The following is a 22768-nucleotide window of genomic DNA, read 5'->3' as shown; positions in this document are numbered from 1 at the left end:
ATTAGGCAAAGAATAATTTTCCCCCTAAAATTGAAAAAATGGTAAGGCTATAGCCCATGAAAATATCATTTTTCCGACGAAAAATAAAGTGTCTCTAAGGTGCCGGTTCTCCGCATGTATCAGTCCCAGGGCACGCGCGGAGGCCGTTTAATGCGATAAATGAACGATTAGGCAAAGAATAATTTTCCCCCTAAAATTGAAAAAATGGTAAGCCTATAGCCCATGAAAATATCATTTTTCCGACGAAAAATAAAGTGTCTCTAAGGGGCCGGTTCTCCGCATGTATCAGTCCCAGGGCACGCGTGGAGGCCGTTTCATGCGATAAATGAACGATTAGGCAAAGAATAATTTTCCCCCTAAAATTGAAAAAATGGTAAGCCTATAGCCCATGAAAATATCATTTTTCCGACGAAAAATAAAGTGTCTCTAAGGGGCCGGTTCTCCGCATGTATCAGTCCCAGGGCACGCGTGGAGGCCGTTTCATGCGATAAATGAACGATTAGGCAAAGAATAATTTTCCCCCTAAAATTGAAAAAATGGTAAGCCTATAGCCCATGAAAATATCATTTTTCCGACGAAAAATAAAGTGTCTCTAAGGTGCCGGTTCTCCGCATGTATCAGTCCCAGGGCACGCGCGGAGGCCGTTTAATGCGATAAATGAACGATTAGGCAAAGAATAATTTTCCCCCTAAAATTGAAAAAATGGTAAGGCTATAGCCCATGAAAATATCATTTTTCCGACGAAAAATAAAGTGTCTCTAAGGGGCCGGTTCTCCGCATGTATCAGTCCCAGGGCACGCGCGGAGGCCGTTTAATGCGATAAATGAACGATTAGGCAAAGAATAATTTTCCCCCTAAAATTGAAAAAATGGTAAGCCTATAGCCCATGAAAATATCATTTTTCCGACGAAAAATAAAGTGTCTCTAAGGGGCCGGTTCTCCGCATCTATCAGTCCCAGGGCACGCGCGGAGGCCGTTTAATGCGATAAATGAACGATTAGGCAAAGAATAATTTTCCCCCTAAAATTGAAAAAATGGTAAGCCTATAGCCCATGAAAATATCATTTTTCCGACGAAAAATAAAGTGTCTCTAAGGGGCCGGTTCTCCGCATGTATCAGTCCCAGGGCACGCGCGGAGGCCGTTTAATGCGATAAATGAACGATTAGGCAAAGAATAATTTTCCCCCTAAAATTGAAAAAATGGTAAGGCTATAGCCCATGAAAATATCATTTTTCCGACGAAAAATAAAGTGTCTCTAAGGTGCCGGTTCTCCGCATGTATCAGTCCCAGGGCACGCGCGGAGGCCGTTTAATGCGATAAATGAACGATTAGGCAAAGAATAATTTTCCCCCTAAAATTGAAAAAATGGTAAGGCTATAGCCCATGAAAATATCATTTTTCCGACGAAAAATAAAGTGTCTCTAAGGTGCCGGTTCTCCGCATGTATCAGTCCCAGGGCACGCGCGGAGGCCGTTTAATGCGATAAATGAACGATTAGGCAAAGAATAATTTTCCCCCTAAAATTGAAAAAATGGTAAGGCTATAGCCCATGAAAATATCATTTTTCCGACGAAAAATAAAGTGTCTCTAAGGGGCCGGTTCTCCGCATGTATCAGTCCCAGGGCACGCGCGGAGGCCGTTTAATGCGGTAAATGAACGATTAGCCAAAGAATAATTTTCCCCCTAAAATTGAAAAAATGGTAAGGCTATAGCCCATGAAAATATCATTTTTCCGACGAAAAATAAAGTGTCTCTAAGGGGCCGGTTCTCCGCATGTATCAGTCCCAGGGCATGCGCGGAGGCCGTTTAATGCGATAAATGAACGATTAGGCAAAGAATAATTTTCCCCCTAAAATTGAAAAAATGGTAAGCCTATAGCCCATGAAAATATCATTTTTCCGACGAAAAATAAAGTGTCTCTAAGGGGCCGGTTCTCCGCATGTATCAGTCCCAGGGCATGCGCGGAGGCCGTTTAATGCGATAAATGAACGATTAGGCAAAGAATAATTTTCCCCCTAAAATTGAAAAAATGGTAAGCCTATAGCCCATGAAAATGTCATTTTTCCGACGAAAAATAAAGTGTCTCTAAGGTGCCGGTTCTCCGCATGTATCAGTCCCAGGGCACGCGCGGAGGCCGTTTCATGCGATAAATGAACGATTAGGCAAAGAATAATTTTCCCCCTAAAATTGAAAAAATGGTAAGCCTATAGCCCATGAAAATATCATTTTTCCGACGAAAAATAAAGTGTCTCTAAGGGGCCGGTTCTCCGCATGTATCAGTCCCAGGGCACGCGCGGAGGCCGTTTAATGCGATAAATGAACGATTAGGCAAAGAATAATTTTCCCCCTAAAATTGTAAAAATGGTAAGCCTATAGCCCATGAAAATATCATTTTTCCGACGAAAAATAAAGTGTCTCTAAGGTGCCGGTTCTCCGCATGTATCAGTCCCAGGGCACGCGCGGAGGCCGTTTAATGCGATAAATGAACGATTAGGCAAAGAATAATTTTCCCCCTAAAATTGAAAAAATGGTAAGCCTATAGCCCATGAAAATATCATTTTTCCGACGAAAAATAAAGTGTCTCTAAGGTGCCGGTTCTCCGCATGTATCAGTCCCAGGGCACGCGCGGAGGCCGTTTAATGCGATAAATGAACGATTAGGCAAAGAATAATTTTCCCCCTAAAATTGAAAAAATGGTAAGGCTATAGCCCATGAAAATATCATTTTTCCGACGAAAAATAAAGTGTCTCTAAGGGGCCGGTTCTCCGCATGTATCAGTCCCAGGGCACGCGCGGAGGCCGTTTCATGCGATAAATGAACGATTAGGCAAAGAATAATTTTCCCCCTAAAATTGAAAAAATGGTAAGCCTATAGCCCATGAAAATATCATTTTTCCGACGAAAAATAAAGTGTCTCTAAGGTGCCGGTTCTCCGCATGTATCAGTCCCAGGGCACGCGCGGAGGCCGTTTAATGCGATAAATGAACGATTAGGCAAAGAATAATTTTCCCCCTAAAATTGAAAAAATGGTAAGCCTATAGCCCATGAAAATATCATTTTTCCGACGAAAAATAAAGTGTCTCTAAGGTGCCGGTTCTCCGCATGTATCAGTCCCAGGGCACGCGCGGAGGCCGTTTAATGCGATAAATGAACGATTAGGCAAAGAATAATTTTCCCCCTAAAATTGAAAAAATGGTAAGGCTATAGCCCATGAAAATATCATTTTTCCGACGAAAAATAAAGTGTCTCTAAGGTGCCGGTTCTCCGCATGTATCAGTCCCAGGGCACGCGCGGAGGCCGTTTAATGCGATAAATGAACGATTAGGCAAAGAATAATTTTCCCCCTAAAATTGAAAAAATGGTAAGGCTATAGCCCATGAAAATATCATTTTTCCGACGAAAAATAAAGTGTCTCTAAGGTGCCGGTTCTCCGCATGTAATAGTCCCAGGGCACGCGCGGAGGCCGTTTAATGCGATAAATGAACGATTAGGCAAAGAATAATTTTCCCCCTAAAATTGAAAAAATGGTAAGGCTATAATAGCCCATGAAAATATCATTTTTCCGACGAAAAATAAAGTGTCTCTAAGGCGCCGGTTCTCCGCATGTATCAGTCCCAGGGCACGCGCGGAGGCCGTTTAATGCGATAAATGAACGATTAGGCAAAGAATAATTTTCCCCCTAAAATTGAAAAAATGGTAAGGCTATAGCCCATGAAAATATCATTTTTCCGACGAAAAATAAAGTGTCTCTAAGGCGCCGGTTCTCCGCGTGTAGCAGTCCCAGGGCACGCGCAGTGGCCGTTTAATGCGATAAATGAACGATTAGGCAAAGAATAATTTTCCCCCTAAAATTGAAAAAATGGTAAGGCTATAATAGCCCATGAAAATATCATTTTTCCGACGAAAAATAAAGTGTCTCTAAGGCGCCGGTTCTCCGCATGTATCAGTCCCAGGGCACGCGCGGAGACCGTTTAATGCGATAAATGAACGATTAGGCAAAGAATAATTTTCCCCCTAAAATTGAAAAAATGGTAAGGCTATAGCCCATGAAAATATCATTTTTCCGACGAAAAATAAAGTGTCTCTTAGGCGCCGGTTCTCCGCATGTGTCAGTACCAGGGCACGCGCGGAGGCCGTTTAATGCGATAAATGAACGATTAGGCAAAGAATAATTCTCCCCCTAAAATTGAAAAAATGGTAAGGCTATAGCCCATGAAAATATCATTTTTCCGACGAAAAATAAAGTGTCTCTAAGGCGCCGGTTCTCCGCATGTATCAGTACCAGGGCACGCGCGGAGGCTGTTTAATGCGATAAATGAACGATTAGGCATAGAATAATTTTCCCCCTAAAATTGAAAAAATGGTAAGGCTATAGCCCATGAAAATATCATTTTTCCGACGAAAAATAAAGTGTATCTTAGGCGCCGGTTCTCCGCATGTGTCAGTACCAGGGCACGCGCGGAGGCCGTTTAATGCGATAAATGAACGATTAGGCAAAGAATAATTCTCCCCCTAAAATTGAAAAAATGGTAAGGCTATAGCCCATGAAAATATCATTTTTCCGACGAAAAATAAAGTGTCTCTAAGGCGCCGGTTCTCCGCATGTATCAGTACAAGGGCACGCGCGGAGGCCGTTTAATGCGATAAATGAACGATTAGGCAAAGAATAATTTTCCCCATAAAATTGAAAAAATGGTAAGGCTATAGCCCATGAAAATATCATTTTTCCGACGAAAAATAAAGTGTATCTTAGGCGCCGGTTCTCCGCATGTATCAGTACCAGGGCACGCGCGGAGGCTGTTTAATGCGATAAATGAACGATTAGGCATAGAATAATTTTCCCCCTAAAATTGAAAAAATGGTAAGGCTATAGCCCATGAAAATATCATTTTTCCGACGAAAAATAAAGTGTCTCTAAGGCGCCGGTTCTCCGCATGGATCAGTACCAGGGCACGCGCGGAGGGCGTTTAATGCGATAAATGAACGATTAGGCAAAGAATAATTTTCCCCCTAAAATTGAAAAAATGGTAAGGCTATAGCCCATGAAAATATCATTTTTCCGACGAAAAATAAAGTGTCTCTAAGGCGCCGGTTCTCCGCATGTATCAGTCCCAGGGCACGCGCAGTGGCCGTTTAATGCGATAAATGAAAGATTAGGAAAAGAATAATTTTCCCCCTAAAATTGAAAAAATGGTATAGCCCATGAAAATATCGTTTTTCCGACGAAAAATAAAGTGTCTCTAAGGCGCCGGTTCTCCGCATGTATCAGTCCCAGGGCACGCGCGGAGGCCGTTTAATGCGATAAATGAACGATTAGGCAAAGAATAATTTTCCCCCTAAAATTGAAAAAATGGTAAGCCTATAGCCCATGAAAATATCATTTTTCCGACGAAAAATAAAGTGTCTCTAAGGCGCCGGTTCTCCGCATATATGAGTCCCAGGGCACGCGCGGAGGCCGTTTAATGCGATAAATGAACGATTAGGCAAAGAATAATTTTCCCCCTAAAATTGAAAAAATGGTAAGCCTATAGCCCATGAAAATATCATTTTTCCGACGAAAAATAAAGTGTCTCTAAGGCGCCGGTTCTCGGCATGTATCAGTACCAGGGCACGCGCGGAGGCCGTTTAATGCGATAAATGAACGATTAGGCAAAGAATAATTTTCCCCCTAAAATTGAAAAAATGGTAAGGCTACAGCCCATGAAAATATCATTTTTCCGACGAAAAATAAACTGTCTCTAAGGCGCCGGTTCTCCGCATGTATCAGTCCCAGGGCACGCGCGGAGGCCGTTGAATGCGATAAATGAACGATTAGGCAAAGAATAATTTTCCCCATAAAATTGAAAAAATGGTAAGGCTATAGCCCATGAAAATATCATTTTTCCGACAAAAAATAAAAGTGTCTCTAAGGCGCCGGTTCTCCGCATGTGTCAGTACCAGGGCACGCGCGGAGGGCGTTTAATGCGATAAATGAACGATTAGGCAAAGAATAATTTTCCCCCTAAAATTGAAAAAATGGTAAGGCTATAGCCCATGAAAATATCATTTTTCCGACGAAAAATAAAGTGTCTCTAAGGCGCCGGTTCTCCGCATGTATCAGTCCCAGGGCACGCGCGGAGGCCGTTTAATGCGATAAATGAACGATTAGGCAAAGAATAATTTTCCCCCTAAAATTGAAAAAATGGTAAGCCTATAGCCCATGAAAATATCATTTTTCCGACGAAAAATAAAGTGTCTCTAAGGCGCCGGTTCTCCGCATGTATCAGTCCCAGGGCACGCGCGGAGGCCGTTTAATGCGATAAATGAACGATTAGGCAAAGAATAATTTTCCCCCTAAAATTGAAAAAATGGTAAGGCTATAGCCCATGAAAATATCATTTTTCCGACGAAAAATAAAGTGTCTCTAAGGCGCCGGTTCTCCGCGTGTAGCAGTCCCAGGGCACGCGCAGTGGCCGTTTAATGCGATAAATGAACGATTAGGCAAAGAATAATTTTCCCCCTAAAATTGAAAAAATGGTAAGCCTATAGCCCATGAAAATATCATTTTTCCGACGAAAAATAAAGTGTCTCTAAGGCGCCGGTTCTCCGCATGTATCAGTCCCAGGGCACGCGCGGAGGCCGTTTAATGCGATAAATGAACGATTAGGCAAAGAATAATTTTCCCCCTAAAATTGAAAAAATGGTAAGGCTATAGCCCATGAAAATATCATTTTTCCGACGAAAAATAAAGTGTCTCTAAGGCGCCGGTTCTCCGCGTGTAGCAGTCCCAGGGCACGCGCAGTGGCCGTTTAATGCGATAAATGAACGATTAGGCAAAGAATAATTTTCCCCCTAAAATTGAAAAAATGGTAAGGCTATAGCCCATGAAAATATCATTTTTCCGACGAAAAATAAAGTGTCTCTAAGGCGCCGGTTCTCCGCGTGTAGCAGTCCCAGGGCACGCGCAGTGGCCGTTTAATGCGATAAATGAACGATTAGGCAAAGAATAATTTTCCCCCTAAAATTGAAAAAATGGTAAGGCTATAATAGCCCATGAAAATATCATTTTTCCGACGAAAAATAAAGTGTCTCTAAGGCGCCGGTTCTCCGCATGTATCAGTCCCAGGGCACGCGCGGAGGCCGTTTAATGCGATAAATGAACGATTAGGCAAAGAATAATTTTCCCCCTAAAATTGAAAAAATGGTAAGCCTATAGCCCATGAAAATATCATTTTTCCGACGAAAAATAAAGTGTCTCTAAGGCGCCGGTTCTCCGCATGTATCAGTCCCAGGGCACGCGCGGAGGCCGTTTAATGCGATAAATGAACGATTAGGCAAAGAATAATTTTCCCCCTAAAATTGAAAAAATGGTAAGCCTATAGCCCATGAAAATATCATTTTTCCGACGAAAAATAAAGTGTCTCTAAGGCGCCGGTTCTCCGCATGTATCAGTCCCAGGGCACGCGCGGAGGCCGTTTAATGCGATAAATGAACGATTAGGCAAAGAATAATTTTCCCCCTAAAATTGAAAAAATGGTAAGGCTATAGCCCATGAAAATATCATTTTTCCGACAAAAAATAAAGTGTCTCTAAGGCGCCGGTTCTCCGCATGTATCAGTCCCAGGGCACGCGCGGAGACCGTTTCATGCGATAAATGAACGATTAAGCAAAGAATAATTTTCCCCCTAAAATTGAAAAAATGGTAAGCCTATAGCCCATGAAAATATCATTTTTCCGACGAAAAATAAAGTGTCTCTAAGGCGCCGGTTCTCCGCATGTATCAGTCCCAGGGCACGCGCGGAGGCCGTTTAATGCGATAAATGAACGATTAGGCAAAGAATAATTTTCCCCCTAAAATTGAAAAAATGGTAAGGCTATAGCCCATGAAAATATCATTTTTCCGACGAAAAATAAAGTGTCTCTAAGGCGCCGGTTCTCCGCGTGTAGCAGTCCCAGGGCACGCGCAGTGGCCGTTTAATGCGATAAATGAACGATTAGGCAAAGAATAATTTTCCCCCTAAAATTGAAAAAATGGTAAGGCTATAATAGCCCATGAAAATATCATTTTTCCGACGAAAAATAAAGTGTCTCTAAGGCGCCGGTTCTCCGCATGTATCAGTCCCAGGGCACGCGCGGAGACCGTTTAATGCGATAAATGAACGATTAGGCAAAGAATAATTTTCCCCCTAAAATTGAAAAAATGGTAAGGCTATAGCCCATGAAAATATCATTTTTCCGACGAAAAATAAAGTGTCTCTAAGGCGCCGGTTCTCCGCATGTATCAGTCCCAGGGCACGCGCAGTGGCCGTTTAATGCGATAAATGAAAGATTAGGAAAAGAATAATTTTCCCCCTAAAATTGAAAAAATGGTATAGCCCATGAAAATATCGTTTTTCCGACGAAAAATAAAGTGTCTCTAAGGCGCCGGTTCTCCGCATGTATCAGTCCCAGGGCACGCGCGGAGGCCGTTTAATGCGATAAATGAACGATTAGGCAAAGAATAATTTTCCCCCTAAAATTGAAAAAATGGTAAGCCTATAGCCCATGAAAATATCATTTTTCCGACGAAAAATAAAGTGTCTCTAAGGCGCCGGTTCTCCGCATATATGAGTCCCAGGGCACGCGCGGAGGCCGTTTAATGCGATAAATGAACGATTAGGCAAAGAATAATTTTCCCCCTAAAATTGAAAAAATGGTAAGCCTATAGCCCATGAAAATATCATTTTTCCGACGAAAAATAAAGTGTCTCTAAGGCGCCGGTTCTCGGCATGTATCAGTACCAGGGCACGCGCGGAGGCCGTTTAATGCGATAAATGAACGATTAGGCAAAGAATAATTTTCCCCCTAAAATTGAAAAAATGGTAAGGCTACAGCCCATGAAAATATCATTTTTCCGACGAAAAATAAACTGTCTCTAAGGCGCCGGTTCTCCGCATGTATCAGTCCCAGGGCACGCGCGGAGGGCGTTTAATGCGATAAATGAACGATTAGGCAAAGAATAATTTTCCCCCTAAAATTGAAAAAATGGTAAGGCTATAGCCCATGAAAATATCATTTTTCCGACGAAAAATAAAGTGTCTCTAAGGCGCCGGTTCTCGGCATGTATCAGTACCAGGGCACGCGCGGAGGCCGTTGAATGCGATAAATGAACGATTAGGCAAAGAATAATTTTCCCCATAAAATTGAAAAAATGGTAAGGCTATAGCCCATGAAAATATCATTTTTCCGACAAAAAATAAAAGTGTCTCTAAGGCGCCGGTTCTCCGCATGTGTCAGTACCAGGGCACGCGCGGAGGGCGTTTAATGCGATAAATGAACGATTAGGCAAAGAATAATTTTCCCCCTAAAATTGAAAAAATGGTAAGGCTATAGCCCATGAAAATATCATTTTTCCGACGAAAAATAAAGTGTCTCTAAGGCGCCGGTTCTCCGCATGTATCAGTCCCAGGGCACGCGCGGAGGCCGTTTAATGCGATAAATGAACGATTAGGCAAAGAATAATTTTCCCCCTAAAATTGAAAAAATGGTAAGCCTATAGCCCATGAAAATATCATTTTTCCGACGAAAAATAAAGTGTCTCTAAGGTGCCGGTTCTCCGCATGTATCAGTCCCAGGGCACGCGCGGAGACCGTTTCATGCGATAAATGAACGATTAAGCAAAGAATAATTTTCCCCCTAAAATTGAAAAAATGGTAAGCCTATAGCCCATGAAAATATCATTTTTCCGACGAAAAATAAAGTGTCTCTAAGGCGCCGGTTCTCCGCATGTATCAGTCCCAGGGCACGCGCGGAGGCCGTTTAATGCGATAAATGAACGATTAGGCAAAGAATAATTTTCCCCCTAAAATTGAAAAAATGGTAAGGCTATAGCCCATGAAAATATCATTTTTCCGACGAAAAATAAAGTGTCTCTAAGGCGCCGGTTCTCCGCGTGTAGCAGTCCCAGGGCACGCGCAGTGGCCGTTTAATGCGATAAATGAACGATTAGGCAAAGAATAATTTTCCCCCTAAAATTGAAAAAATGGTAAGGCTATAATAGCCCATGAAAATATCATTTTTCCGACGAAAAATAAAGTGTCTCTAAGGCGCCGGTTCTCCGCATGTATCAGTCCCAGGGCACGCGCGGAGACCGTTTAATGCGATAAATGAACGATTAGGCAAAGAATAATTTTCCCCCTAAAATTGAAAAAATGGTAAGGCTATAGCCCATGAAAATATCATTTTTCCGACGAAAAATAAAGTGTCTCTAAGGCGCCGGTTCTCCGCATGTATCAGTCCCAGGGCACGCGCAGTGGCCGTTTAATGCGATAAATGAAAGATTAGGAAAAGAATAATTTTCCCCCTAAAATTGAAAAAATGGTATAGCCCATGAAAATATCGTTTTTCCGACGAAAAATAAAGTGTCTCTAAGGCGCCGGTTCTCCGCATGTATCAGTCCCAGGGCACGCGCGGAGGCCGTTTAATGCGATAAATGAACGATTAGGCAAAGAATAATTTTCCCCCTAAAATTGAAAAAATGGTAAGCCTATAGCCCATGAAAATATCATTTTTCCGACGAAAAATAAAGTGTCTCTAAGGCGCCGGTTCTCCGCATATATGAGTCCCAGGGCACGCGCGGAGGCCGTTTAATGCGATAAATGAACGATTAGGCAAAGAATAATTTTCCCCCTAAAATTGAAAAAATGGTAAGCCTATAGCCCATGAAAATATCATTTTTCCGACGAAAAATAAAGTGTCTCTAAGGCGCCGGTTCTCGGCATGTATCAGTACCAGGGCACGCGCGGAGGCCGTTTAATGCGATAAATGAACGATTAGGCAAAGAATAATTTTCCCCCTAAAATTGAAAAAATGGTAAGGCTACAGCCCATGAAAATATCATTTTTCCGACGAAAAATAAAGTGTCTCTAAGGCGCCGGTTCTCCGCATATATCAGTACCAGGGCACGCGCGGAGGCCGTTGAATGCGATAAATGAACGATTAGGCAAAGAATAATTTTCCCCATAAAATTGAAAAAATGGTAAGGCTATAGCCCATGAAAATATCATTTTTCCGACAAAAAATAAAAGTGTCTCTAAGGCGCCGGTTCTCCGCATGGATCAGTACCAGGGCACGCGCGGAGGGCGTTTAATGCGATAAATGAACGATTAGGCAAAGAATAATTTTCCCCCTAAAATTGAAAAAATGGTAAGGCTATAGCCCATGAAAATATCATTTTTCCGACGAAAAATAAAGTGTCTCTAAGGCGCCGGTTCTCCGCATGTATCAGTCCCAGGGCACGCGCAGTGGCCGTTTAATGCGATAAATGAAAGATTAGGAAAAGAATAATTTTCCCCCTAAAATTGAAAAAATGGTATAGCCCATGAAAATATCGTTTTTCCGACGAAAAATAAAGTGTCTCTAAGGCGCCGGTTCTCCGCATGTATCAGTCCCAGGGCACGCGCGGAGGCCGTTTAATGCGATAAATGAACGATTAGGCAAAGAATAATTTTCCCCCTAAAATTGAAAAAATGGTAAGCCTATAGCCCATGAAAATATCATTTTTCCGACGAAAAATAAAGTGTCTCTAAGGCGCCGGTTCTCCGCATATATGAGTCCCAGGGCACGCGCGGAGGCCGTTTAATGCGATAAATGAACGATTAGGCAAAGAATAATTTTCCCCCTAAAATTGAAAAAATGGTAAGCCTATAGCCCATGAAAATATCATTTTTCCGACGAAAAATAAAGTGTCTCTAAGGCGCCGGTTCTCGGCATGTATCAGTACCAGGGCACGCGCGGAGGCCGTTTAATGCGATAAATGAACGATTAGGCAAAGAATAATTTTCCCCCTAAAATTGAAAAAATGGTAAGGCTATAGCCCATGAAAATATCATTTTTCCGACGAAAAATAAAGTGTCTCTAAGGCGCCGGTTCTCCGCATGGATCAGTACCAGGGCACGCGCGGAGGGCGTTTAATGCGATAAATGAACGATTAGGCAAAGAATAATTTTCCCCCTAAAATTGAAAAAATGGTAAGGCTATAGCCCATGAAAATATCATTTTTCCGACGAAAAATAAAGTGTCTCTAAGGCGCCGGTTCTCCGCATGTGTCAGTACCAGGGCACGCGCGGAGGGCGTTTAATGCGATAAATGAACGATTAGGCAAAGAATAATTTTCCCCCTAAAATTGAAAAAATGGTAAGGCTATAGCCCATGAAAATATCATTTTTCCGACGAAAAATAAAGTGTCTCTAAGGCGCCGGTTCTCCGCATGTATCAGTCCCAGGGCACGCGCAGTGGCCGTTTAATGCGATAAATGAAAGATTAGGAAAAGAATAATTTTCCCCCTAAAATTGAAAAAATGGTATAGCCCATGAAAATATCGTTTTTCCGACGAAAAATAAAGTGTCTCTAAGGCGCCGGTTCTCCGCATGTATCAGTCCCAGGGCACGCGCGGAGGCCGTTTAATGCGATAAATGAACGATTAGGCAAAGAATAATTTTCCCCCTAAAATTGAAAAAATGGTAAGCCTATAGCCCATGAAAATATCATTTTTCCGACGAAAAATAAAGTGTCTCTAAGGCGCCGGTTCTCCGCATATATGAGTCCCAGGGCACGCGCGGAGGCCGTTTAATGCGATAAATGAACGATTAGGCAAAGAATAATTTTCCCCCTAAAATTGAAAAAATGGTAAGCCTATAGCCCATGAAAATATCATTTTTCCGACGAAAAATAAAGTGTCTCTAAGGCGCCGGTTCTCGGCATGTATCAGTACCAGGGCACGCGCGGAGGCCGTTTAATGCGATAAATGAACGATTAGGCAAAGAATAATTTTCCCCCTAAAATTGAAAAAATGGTAAGGCTACAGCCCATGAAAATATCATTTTTCCGACGAAAAATAAAGTGTCTCTAAGGCGCCGGTTCTCCGCATGTGTCAGTACCAGGGCACGCGCGGAGGGCGTTTAATGCGATAAATGAACGATTAGGCAAAGAATAATTTTCCCCCTAAAATTGAAAAAATGGTAAGGCTATAGCCCATGAAAATATCATTTTTCCGACGAAAAATAAAGTGTCTCTAAGGCGCCGGTTCTCCGCATGTGTCAGTACCAGGGCACGCGCGGAGGGCGTTTAATGCGATAAATGAACGATTAGGCAAAGAATAATTTTCCCCCTAAAATTGAAAAAATGGTAAGGCTATAGCCCATGAAAATATCATTTTTCCGACAAAAAATAAAAGTGTCTCTAAGGCGCCGGTTCTCCGCATGTGTCAGTACCAGGGCACGCGCGGAGGGCGTTTAATGCGATAAATGAACGATTAGGCAAAGAATAATTTTCCCCCTAAAATTGAAAAAATGGTAAGGCTATAGCCCATGAAAATATCATTTTTCCGACGAAAAATAAAGTGTCTCTAAGGTGCCGGTTCTCCGCATGTATCAGTCCCAGGGCACGCGCGGAGGCCGTTTCATGCGATAAATGAACGATTAGGCAAAGAATAATTTTCCCCCTAAAATTGAAAAAATGGTAAGCCTATAGCCCATGAAAATATCATTTTTCCGACGAAAAATAAAGTGTCTCTAAGGCGCCGGTTCTCCGCATGGATCAGTACCAGGGCACGCGCGGAGGGCGTTTAATGCGATAAATGAACGATTAGGCAAAGAATAATTTTCCCCCTAAAATTGAAAAAATGGTAAGGCTATAGCCCATGAAAATATCATTTTTCCGACGAAAAATAAAGTGTCTCTAAGGCGCCGGTTCTCCGCATGTGTCAGTACCAGGGCACGCGCGGAGGGCGTTTAATGCGATAAATGAACGATTAGGCAAATAATAATTTTCCCCCTAAAATTGAAAAAATGGTAAGGCTATAGCCCATGAAAATATCATTTTTCCGACAAAAAATAAAAGTGTCTCTAAGGCGCCGGTTCTCCGCATGTGTCAGTACCAGGGCACGCGCGGAGGGCGTTTAATACGATAAATGAACGATTAGGCAAAGAATAATTTTCCCCCTAAAATTGAAAAAATGGTAAGCCTATAGCCCATGAAAATATCATTTTTCCGACGAAAAATGAAGTGTCTCTAAGGCGCCGGTTCTCCGCATGGATCAGTACCAGGGCACGCGCGGAGGCCGTTTGATACGATAAATGAACGATTAGGCAAAGAATAATTTTTCCCCTAAAATTGAAGAAATGGTAAGCCTATAGCCCATGAAAATATCATTTTTCCGACGAAAAATGAAGTGTCTCTAAGGCGCCGGTTCTCCGTATGTATCAGTACCAGGGCACGCGCGGAGGCCGTTTAATGCGATAAATGAACGATTAGGCAAAGAATAATTTTCCCCCTAAAATTGAAAAAATGGTAAGCCTATAGCCCATGAAAATACCATTTTTTCGACGAAAAATAAAGTGTCTCTAAGGCGCCGGTTCTCCGCATGTATCAGTACCAGGGCATGCGCAGCCCATGAAAATATCGTTTTAGGGAGGTCCTCTAAGTTCTTCTACAAACGCCCCTTCTTCGCTTAAATAAGTCCTGACGCGTGCGCTGATGCCCATTGACGCGATAAATAGACGAATGGGCAAGAATTAATTTTCACGGAAAAATGAAAAAAAAAAAACGGTAAGCCCGTGAAAATATCGTTTTAGGGATGTCCTATAAATCCTTCTACAAAAGCTCGTTTTTTCGCATAAATAACTCCTCACGCGTGCTCTGATGCCCATATACGCGATAAATAGACGAATGGGCAAAAATTAATTTTCACGCAAAAATGAAAAAGAAAACTGTAAGCCTATAGCCCATGTAAACATCGTTTTAGGGAGGTGCTCTAAATTCTCTGATAAACGCCCGTCCTTCGCATAAGTAACTGCTCACGCATGCGTGATGATTAATTCGGCAAATATTAATTTCCTCGCAAAAAACAACCAAGTTGACGAAGGGCTGTGCTTGATGCTCGGAACGGCGCGTACCCCGCGTCTAGACGCGGGTCCAGACCTCCGCTTTTCATCCATTTCGGCCGTTCATGAAGTACACTTGAAGCCACGGCACCCGCACCGCTGATATTTTAACGATGCAGTCACTGCGATTCGAACCACCGTCCTCACGGGTGCGAGCTCAACACTCCACCCACTCGGCTACCTGTGTGGCAGAGTAACCGCTGTTGCTTCATCGACCGTTATCGCGAACTACGTTCTCTCAGTTCAGGCTTTCGATGAGCATGACGTTGCTTAGTGCCGCCGAATCGTAATATACGCTTGAATTACATATTAATCTACGCATCCGTGAAAGGTCACACGGTGATGTGACATTGCGGAAATAACAGGGCACATTACAGAAACTGAAGTGGTCAAGGTTATTCCCGAATAAGGCACGCCTCATAAGTAGATCGTGGTTTTAAATAAATAAATTTAAATAATAGTATTTATTTCCCATTAATACAGGTGCATCATCATCAGCCTATTTGATGTCTGTTGCAGGACGAAATGCTCTGCCACCGATCTCGTATTACCCCTGTTTCGCAGTGATTTTATCAGCCCTACCTAATTTGCTGCGATCCTCGACTTAATTCTTGTGACACCCATTCTGTAACTCCCGGGGTCCATCCGTTGTCCGCCCTACGCATTACATGGCCTGCTTGGTTCTACTTTTTTCTCCTAATGTCAACAAGAATATCGGTTATCGCCTTTCGCTTTTTAATCGACACCGCACTCTTTTCCTGTCTCCTGATGGCACGCCGAGCTTTTTTCGTTCCGTCTCTTTTTACGCGGTCCTTAACTTGTTCTGGAGCTTCTTTGTTAATCTAGACGGTGAGCAAAACGAGAACAAGGTTAAAGCAGGAGCCAACATCTCGACAAGTGCACTTGTCTGCTTCAAGGCGACATTTGCTTTCCTTTCTTCTAGAGGGGAGAGGGTGTAAGGCGGTGGTTGCGACAACGAGCGAAGGTGTGTTAGCGTGTCGAATTGAGAATAAAGGAGTGCTATGCACAGGGCTAGCAGCCCGGCCGTCTGTCAATCAAGTGTCAACGCCCGCGTGTTAGCCGGCGTGTCAACGGCGCCTGACGCGCCCGCTGGGAAAAAAAGAAAAGAAAAGGAAAAAAAAACCGCTAGGAAACCAAACTAAGTTTTGTTTCCAATAGCTTGAAATTTAGCATAGAGAATAGATTCTAAAGCTCTCTTTGAAACGTTTATGCCTATTGGTTGCAATGTCGAGAACTATGAATGTCTTGAATGTATGATTCTCTGCATTTTTTCTCGTTCAGAACAGAAATTTGACTGTAAAATGTAGTGCTTAAGTTCATCAATGTTATGACCTGGTTGGTTGAAATGCTCGGCGACGGCGTTGGGAAACTTTTTAGCTGTGTCTGCGCGATGTCCGTTTAATCTGACGTTCATTTATTGTCCTGTTTAATCTACCTATTTTGGATCTATACGTCAGCATGGGTAGAATGCAGTGATTGTGCAATTTTCTTTTCAATGACAGTGTTAACCAACCTGTCAAGATTTGGTGATACCTGCCGTATGCTTTCCAACTCTATTTATTCTTCTGCAAATTTACTCCTCTTGATCAATGGTAACTCACCTTCGTAAACGTACTCCTGCATGGATTCTGGAGGCAGACTGGCGATCACGAATTCTTGTTTCCTTGCCAGGTTATTACCCTTGCCTCCTACATATTAGTCCGCACTCGTGCACTTTCTCGGTTAAGGTCCTCGATCATTTGTCCTGTTCTACAACACTGGAAATCAATTGCAATAATGCCGTCCGCAAACCGAAGGTTGCCGAGACGTTCGCCGTAGATCCTAAGCCTTATCCAGCCTGATAGCTTCGATACTACTTCTAAGCATGTAATGAATAACATCGTCTCCTTGCCCGACCCCTTTCTTGGTGGATGACTTTCTGCTTTTCCTGTGAACTAAGGTAACTGTGGAATCTTTGCAGATATTTCCGAATGTACTCACGTATGCCTCCTGCACTCCTTGATTACACAACACCTCCATGACTGCTGCTATTTCTATTGAATCAAATTCCTTTTCATAACCTATGAAATCCATACAGAGAGATTGATTATACTTTTCAGATTTCTGAATTACTGATGACATGAATGTGATCTATTGTAGAATATCCCTTCTTGATGCCAGCCTGTTTTCTTGGTTGATTGAAGTGTTGCCCTGATTCTGTTGGAAATTATCTTGAATATTTTATACCATACCGAAAGCAAGCTATAGTGGGCCTATATTTATTCAATTATTTAACATCTTCGTTATTATGGCTTCGTATAATGTTGGCATTTTTTCAGCTCTCTGGTACACTTGAAATCGTGAGGCATTGCGTACCATTAATAGAAGTCGTAATACTAAAAAGGGAGAAACGTTTGACGTGGGACTCACCTTTTACAACAGGAAAAGGATGAGAAATTCACACATTTCACACTCCTAATAACACAGAACTTGTCTTTATTCAAGAGAGAGAGATATACCAAAGAGAGGAAAGGCAGGGAGGTCAACCAGACGAGCGTCCGGTTTGCTACCCTTCACTGAGGGTGAGGGAAAGGGGGAACAGAAAGAACAAAAGATGAAGGGAGTGATCGCTCTGTGCGGTCAAGCACCGTGACACCAAAGTGGAGTTCCATAGGTGGTGATTTGCGTTGGTCAGATCTGGGACGACCAAAGGGCCAGTGGTCGTTGCACGAATAGGAGGCTGCGGGTGAGCTATGGGACTTACTCGAGAGTTGCAAGCACTGCATGGACTAAGAGCATCCAGTACTTGCGCTGCACTTCGCGCTGACGGAGTACGCAACTTGCTGAAAAGTGCACGAAGGTTATTATGAGGGACCGAAGCATCACAACCATTTGCTGGTCTACTTCGGACAATTTGTCGGGAGTCGGTGTACTCTACCGCGGTGCGCTGTATCCTTTGATGTGAATATGGCTCCGGCTGTGGCACCGGCTGTGTCATCGGTCGTGGATCCGGCTGTGGCATCGGTCGTGGCTCCGGTCGTGGCTCCGGTTGTGGCCCCGGTTGTGGCCCCGGTTGTGGCCCCGGCTGTGGCCCCGGCTGTGGCCCCGGCTGTGGCCCCGGCTGTGGCTTCAGTTGTGGCTTCAGTTGTGGCTTCAGTTGTGGCGGGGGCTGCCGCTTTGGTAGCGCGGGCCAAGCTTCAGTATTGGTGTTGTGCGGCACGACCTTAGACCCTACTCCGCCAGGTCTAGGAGTCAGAGGAGGAGGAGTTGTCGGTTATGGCGCGCTCTTCAAGGAGGCATCCGTGTTCTTTGAAGTCCGACGGCGTCGGGAGCGTCGCTTTCTAACGTCCGCAACAGCTTCCCGACGAGACGAATGGTCTCTCGCCATCTGCTCCAAGACCTCCCGTTCCTTCTTCATTTTGGGACAGTCCTTTGACGTAGCATTATGGGACCCAAAGCAATTGGGACATTTGAGAACAGTGACTACACAGGAATCTGCAGCGTGGGGCTCTGCGCAGCGCGAGCAAACTCTCGTGTTCTCGCACACAGCACTTACGTGCCCCAGCCTCATGCAATTGCGGCATTTGAGTGGCCTTCGGATGAATAGTCGTACGTGGTGTCTAAAGTGGCCCACCTTGACGTGTTAGGGAAGAGATGGCCCTTGAAAATTACCTTCACACAGCGGGATTCGCCGAGTCGAGACACGTGAGTTATGGCGAAGCCATCAACGGCTGACTTCACTAGAATAGGCAAGTCAGCGCTGGAAATGGAGACGTCCACGTCGTAGATGACATCAATAGTGGTGTCACTGTCCAGAGTAATATACGAGCGGACCTACATGCCACCATGTTCCGTAACCTTGCTCAAAGTTCGCAGTGCAGTCTCATGTACAACGTCAATAGCCAAGACATTTTTTCGTGTGTTTACTCTGACGTCCGCGACTTGATTTGACGCCGCTGTTTCAAGGAGCGCCGAGACAGACTGTATGTTGAGTCGCCTCAGGTTGTCGGTAGAGAGTTCTGGTACCAATAAATAGAATCGTACTGACTGATGTATTCCGAGTTGGCCCTACAGTCGACGTGCTTGAAGACCAGGTAGGTCCTGGTGTTTCTTCGTTTCACCTTGCGGCTCTTCACAAGCTGAAATTCGTTGTCGAAGTCCTCACTGCTGAGCGAGTAGACACTGGTATCGTCACGGTCAGTGCCGCTCTGGAGGCCAGTGAGCTTCCTAGACGCAGCCACCACAGAAGTCGCCATTGCCGGCAGAGGCGTAGGAACGTCAAGTTGCATCCGTGCCACAACGCATGCCGGCTCTCACGTGATATACACAGAAATAAGGCGAAAATAGCTGGACTAGAAGAATAGCGTCCTGGCTCGCAGCCACTTCGTCTTTATTCAAAATAAACAACAATAGGAGGCGCTTCATTCGGCTTCATACATGCCATACACACCTACAAAAAGATCCAAAGCACGCAAGATTTAATCAACAGGTCGAATATAAAGACCCCGCAAATTTCTGTAATACGAATATGAGGCGACTTTATCTGTAAGGTTATCTAGAGCTACGCGTGTACATGATCAGTAACAATTTTTTAACATGCACCAGTAGCTACCAACCCATGTTACCATTATTAAACTTGCCCTGTTCATCCGGGACGCCCCGTGTCTCCCAATTCCGGCCATGAAGCGTACACATGACGTATGCGTCGTGTAGCACCCATTTTCCTGAGAATGTGGATGCTAAACGAGTGACACGTTCGTCTCCCCGCTAGGCAGGCTGGAATAGAGTTACAGACGCGAGGGAACAGCGAGGAGCGCATGAGTGCCTGCTTCGGCGAGACCCGGGAGCGCATCGATACGCACCAGCTGCAGTCGCCACGCGGGAGTCGGCTCGGATCGGAGGACTGCATTCTGAATTGCAGTGTAACGTAGTCCAGAATCGAGCCCGTGACCGTGTGGTCTGCGAGGGAAGGTCGCAAACGAAGAACACGAACGTAGCACCAACTCGTAACAAATGAATCATTCTGTAAACGGCGAGGATTGCTAAGTCTCATTACAGCGAAACGTCAAAACGGAGCAACGAAGCGCAAAATTATGGGCTGTGCAGAAGTGCCTAAGCCATGCACTCCATAATACCACAATCACTAATGTGAGACTAGAACTGATGTCATGCGATGCTAACGCATAACAAACCCAGTCATCACGTCTTCTTTTTACATTTCATTTCATTTTATTACCTTAAAGACCCCAATCGGGGTATTACATAAGGAGTGGTTAACATGCTTACACAAGAAAGGCAGGTGTTACGGTGCAATATAAGTTTGAACAGCTTCCTATTGTCAAAAGTGCGTCTAGAATGTTTTGATGGGAAACGTTGTCGTAAGCGCCTTTCACGTCAGGACAGAGTGTTACTGATAATCGCTTCCGAAATTTTTGCTATTCTACAGATGATACTAGATCGATGACACTGTCAATCGATGAACGACCGCGTCGAAATCCCGCCATAGAGTCAGGGTAAATTTTGTGGTGTTAAAGGTACCATTCGAGACGCATGGGGATCTTACGTTCCATGAGCTTCCGATGCAGCTGGCGAGAGCTATAGGCTGTTTGAATCCCACCGATGGCAACGGTTGTTGTGGTCGCACCGATGGTACGACCTGTTGGGAACTCGGCGCTGACGCCCGTGGTTGCACCTGGGTCGCAAGCCCCAAGGGTAGCGGTGGCCTGGCGGCCTGGGGTACAACTGGAAGCATCCGAAGGTCCCGGCAAAGCATGAGTCGACTGGTAACAACAAAACAACTTGTTTATTTTAACATCGCAAAGAGTTGGCGGTCAGGTTGACCGAAGTAGAGAGACGGGAGAGCACTTTACTCAACAGAAGAAATCGGAGCCCTCCTTTGGCGTCCGGGGGCAGCTGCTTTTATACTCTCGCAGTTGAGGGCAAGAAGGAACCCCTCAATAGACGAGCACGTGATTGTACAATGGGATAAGGTGACGCATACTGTCGTAGCGCCGCCGGTCGGGCACAAAGACTGGGTGGAGAAGGTAACTCCTACTGTCGTAGCACCTCCGGTCGGGCACAATGGCTGGGAGGAGAAGGTGACTTCTACTCTCGTAGCGCCTCTGGTCGGGCACAATGGCTGGGAGGAGAAGGTGACTTCTACTCTCGTATCGCCGCCGGTCGGGCACAATGGCACATACACTCACACACGCACATGAAGGCACGTGGCATCGGAACATGCCTGGACGCGCTTGGCGGGGAGCGTAGCGGCGACGCCGAACGGGCCAAAATGTCTGCCGCTTTGTTGCAGTCGCGCCGGCTAAACCGCGCGTCGTAGGCGAAACGTAACAGACCGCCCCGCCGGGGGAAGGAGATCCCGATGGACAGGGGACTGCATCCGCTGTCCGGAGGGATGTCGCTCGATGATGCTCATAACCGAAGTCGGGCGTCCCTCGACGTTTCTTGAGCGCAGCGCACAGAGAAGGCCTCGTTCTCTCGTTCAGGTTCGCACGGGACACTGCAAAGTGACTTCGGGAGAGTTCACATTTTTGTTCTCGTTCCCGGCAAGCGTTAGAACTACGCTGAAACTCAACCGCTCAGTCAGCAAGCACGGCACAACCCTCACTAAGCCCTGCCAGGCTCTTTCCCCTTTTATACCACTGCCTAGTTCCTTACAGTAGTCTAGCATCACTCAGAACGCGTCCACAAATTGGAAAATTGCACTAGAAAGCATGTCATCACTTTGAAACACTAAACAAAAGCAATATGTTAAAAAATCCTGCCTCAGGAAGAAAAAAATCAGTAACAAACAATTTTGAGGCTGATTCCTACGTTAGGGGCTTCGACTTAAGCCATCGGCGTTACCGTTGAGACTCCCCTTTTTGTAACGCACCTCAAAGGAATATTGTTGCAAAGCCAGGCTCCAGCGCAGGAGGCGGCCATTTTTGGGAGAGATGGTCTGCAGCCATTGGAGAGGGCAGTGATCCGTCTCAATGATAAACCTCGAGCCGGCTAGATAGCATGACAATTTCTGAACGGCCCACACGAGACATGCACACTCTTTCTCGGTGGCGCTATACGCCTGCTCACGACTGGTCAGCTTACGACTAGCATACAGGACGGGGTGTTCTACTTCTCCATTTTCCCGTTGGCACAGTACAACGCCCATGCCTCGCTCACTAGCATCGCATTGAACAACGAACCCTTTTGTATAGTCTGGCGATCGTAGCACAGGCTGGCTTGTTAGGGCACTCTTTAGGGCGCTAAAAGCTCTTTGCTTTGTCTCGTCCCAGACGACAGTTTGAGGCTCTGTTTTTCTTAGAGCATCCGTCAGGGGAGCCGCGATATCAGAGTACCTGGGGATGTACCTCTGATAGTAGCCGGCGACACCTAAGAACGACCGAATATCGGTCTTCGTGCGCGGTTGCGGGAAGTCTCGCACAGCGGCCACCTTTATTTCAGAGGGGCGGCGACGACCCTGACCAATCACGTGACCGAGGTAGACAACCTCGGCCTGTGCTAACTGGCACTTAGGAGCCTTTACTCTCAAGCCCGCTTCGCGCAGGCGGGTTAGCACTGCCCGCAAGTGTGCCATATGCTCAGACCAGGATGCGGAGAATATCGCTACGTCGTCTAGCTACGGTAAAGCGAATTCTTGCTGTCCCCGCAACACTTTATCCATGAGGCTTGAAAAACAGTATGACGCGTTCTTCAAACCAAAACTCAACACTTTAGGACGGAATGTTCCCATTGGTGAAATGAACGCCGCATACCTACTAGCCTCTTCTGTAAGTGGAACCTGCCAATAACCCCTGACATGATCTAGGGTGGAAATAAACTGAGCGCTACTAACTTTCTCAAGGCGCTCC

General features: G+C 44.9%; 1 long non-coding RNA gene across 1 annotated transcript in view; it reads right to left on the bottom strand.

Moving 5' to 3' along the window:
• Nucleotides 1-17433: 17433 nt before the first annotated feature.
• Nucleotides 17434-22768, bottom strand: part of LOC142557770 (uncharacterized) — a 64936-nt gene continuing 59601 nt past the window's right edge. The window contains exon 5 of the long non-coding RNA XR_012822838.1: nt 17434-19350. This is a non-coding gene — a long non-coding RNA (uncharacterized LOC142557770). The remainder of the gene's footprint in view (nt 19351-22768) is intronic.

Source organism: Dermacentor variabilis, chromosome 9 (assembly GCF_050947875.1).
Source record: "Dermacentor variabilis isolate Ectoservices chromosome 9, ASM5094787v1, whole genome shotgun sequence".
NCBI classification, from domain to species: Eukaryota; Metazoa; Arthropoda; class Arachnida; order Ixodida; family Ixodidae; genus Dermacentor; species Dermacentor variabilis.
The sequence above is the reverse complement of the archived record's forward strand: the minus strand, read 5'-3'. Positions and strand labels throughout refer to the sequence as shown.